The sequence below is a fragment of the Pinus tabuliformis genome, chromosome 9, assembly GCF_031772625.1.
Source record: "Pinus tabuliformis cultivar Carrire ecotype Pingquan chromosome 9, CPIR1, whole genome shotgun sequence".
Lineage (NCBI taxonomy): Eukaryota > Viridiplantae > Streptophyta > Pinopsida > Pinales > Pinaceae > Pinus > Pinus tabuliformis.
The window spans coordinates 1427902187-1427905485 of record NC_142307.1 but is presented as its reverse complement, the minus strand read 5'-3'; positions in this window follow the sequence as shown (position 1 = coordinate 1427905485).

Here is a 3299-nt window from a genome sequence, read left to right as displayed (position 1 = left end):
AAGTGGAAAAACTTCCCAGTTGTGGATAATTTGAATTTGAAGGTAGAAGACCTGTCAATGCCATCTGACACACCACTTTGGCAAGGGATACTTGATCAATGTTACATTTTTGTTTAAGGTTGACGTTTTGTGTAGATTTGTGTAGATAATGCGACTATGCATATTTTTTGAGTTCTTCCCTCACATATCTTGAATTAGAACTTCCACTCGAGTGACCAATAAAACAAGGATGTCATGGCATAAGAGCATGACAAAAGTGATGGGAAGTCATGCTTGAAAGGGTGACCTCACAGAGCAAATGATAGATGGTGGATCCATTCAAACTTTCTTATAATGATCCATAAACCCCCACACTTTAATAAAAAAAATAGTTAATGAATAGTTAAACTTACCTAACACTTGGAACCTGTCTCTCAATTCTTCGATTCATTGGATATTTCACGTAGTTCTCAACCTCTTTCACACAACATTTAGCACTCCACGCAATTGTACAAAATTTCTGGACTGTTGACAAATGCAAACTAATCTTAAAAAACATGGACTTTAAGTCTTCATTAGCGCTCTGATACCACTGTACACAAGGAGAAATAAAATCCACAATGGAAACTTGATTCGTTCAAACTAAAAGTATACACTTATACATGTGTAATGTAGGTACCAAACAATTTTGTCTTGGTAACTTATTAATGGAAAAGTAAAACTATCAACTAATTACTAATGTACAATCATAACATTGAAGGATTAGTTAGCATATACCTTGTGGGATGATTTTGAATCACTGAATATTGCAACCACAATTAATGAGTTCGTGGGGTGAAAATCCATGGCTAAAAGGTTTGGACATTCTTCCTCGCATAACATAATCGTCTTAGTCTATTCCATCAGAGAAGTTAACTTCCAACATTTTTCCTATTGATGATTTCCATAAGATAAAGAAAGGTAATGATGGGAGGCATTGTATTATTAGTGGTGATAAAACAACTGCAATTGGTAGGCCAAGCGTATCTTTTAGTGTTCTTGGTACTATTTTACATAATGGTGGAGCTCATAATCTCTAGTCACAACCTGGGTATTTTGACATAAGGAATGAACTATGCGTTTATTGTTATTTTGGTCAGGTTATATGATATTCTTTTCCCATATGCTACAATATATGCATTGCATTGTAGCAATAGTCATTAAATTATTGCAAGTTCTTATGGAGCAAGCCAGACAAATGATTATTCTTTTATACAACGTTTGTGGAATAATTACTACATAAAATGATTAGCCTCACTAGCACCACTGTTGAAGAAAATCCTCTCAACCATGGTGAAAATGCAAGTAAGACAAAGGTTGAACACGAAGTCAATAATCAAAGTATTAAAGAAGATCTAGGAAAAATTTCACCCATAGGAAATAAATAATATGTAGATATATTATCAATCCATTGGACACTTATTTCATAAAATCAATGCAAATTGAGGAAATTAAGGAAAAGTCTTATTATAAAGTGGCTCCTAGTTCTTATAGGGGTAAGGATGTTATTGAAGAAATGTTAAATTTGAGGAAGGTTTAACACAGGAATAGAGTCCAAATTAGGTTCTTCCACAAAACCACCAAGTATCGTAATAGAGTTTATGCCTAGTGGAAGTATCACCAAGAATATTGAAACAACATTTGTCAGTACTATCAATTCCCTATTGTTGGTGCCTATAATCTACCATGGTCTTATAGGGTTCCTAACACCAAAATTTGGATGTCTAGATTGCCTACAAACTTTGAACCTTGGTGTAATAGAAAGAGAGAGTGGTCTCCCACTTATATTTTCATTAGCTGCTAAGTTTTTGGAATATAGAGTGAGAATTGAATCATAGAAGATTTTGGTACATGATCATGAGCGAAGAACCTCTTCAGAACAACTATTATCACCGTTAGACGGGGATGTGAAGGAAACAAATGTTGAATGGTACTCACCAAGACAGAAAATAATTATGATTTGTGTGACAAATGACAGATCACTTCAACCTAAGTGTTTAGATCACAAAATTCCTGTGGTTTTTCCTGAAGAAAAGAAGCTTGTTTTTTGGACAAGCTTGTTTTCTGAACAATGGGTTGCTTGATAGAAGATAACTAAAATCTAGTCAATGAGTTTGATACCCTCTAGGAAGATGTTGGAAGTAATTCTCCCATGTGTTTTAGGTTGTTGTGAGTTGTCATTGTATGTCCCTAGGTGTCAATCTAGAAGTAGTTATTTCCTATGTGTGAGTTGCATTAGTTATCTGGATCTACTTTCTTAGGATCTAGAGTTGTTGAACTTAGTGATGTAAATCCTATATATGTAACCATTGTGATCAATAAATAATATAGTGTGTGATTTTTTCTGTGTTTAATCTCTCTCTCTCTACTCTCTCTCAATTTTTCTAACATGGTATCAGAGATTATTTTGGCTTGATTCCCTAATGGGAAGGCCAGGAAGATGTGAGATCCGAGGTAATCCTCTGTACATAGATTATTTTAGTGTTTGATTTCCGTGTTTCTATGTGAACATTTATTTCTTGTGGAAATCTAATTTCTATGTGTAGATTTGGAGTTCAAGAAAGATTGTTGGTCTTGATTGTGAGAAGCAAACGAAGTGTGAAATCGCTGCCTAAATATTGTGCACCTACTTCTGTCAAAGTAATCCAATAATTGGGGCCAAGTACTAAAACTTACTTCACCAATCATTGGTTTTAATGAATAAATCCAAGGAGTGCGAGATGAGATCGGAGTTAGAGGGTTGGTCATTCCTATCATGGATGCAACATTACAATGGTCATTATAGTCCTTTGTGTAAAGTGCATAGTTTTTTTTTGGTATTCTATTTGGTGTTTTATGACCGGTTCTCCACAATACTATTAACTTATGGATCATGGTATCTGATTCCAATGTGAAAATAGCATTCAGAATGGAAAGATGGTGGAATTTGATTTTAGATTTAAGAGAAAATATAAATTGAAGATTGTCATTATCCTACCTGCCTTTTTTTTAAAGAGAACTCATTGTCATCATTACCCTGGGTAGGCTTCAATCCTGCAATTGAGGAAGAAAATGTCCCGAAAATTGGATTTGTAGAAAAAATATTATGGCCCTCGTTCTTGTATCTTTCCCTAAATGTCAATCAATTGTGATTATAAGGAGATCTGCTGCTCCCCAAAAAATTTGCAGGGTCAATCAACTCTGATTATAAGGAGATCCGTTGTTGCCCCAAAATTTTGTAGGTTGATCAGTCTTGGACCATGCTTGTAGAGTGGTGACCAGTGCTATGATTATTTGTGGCA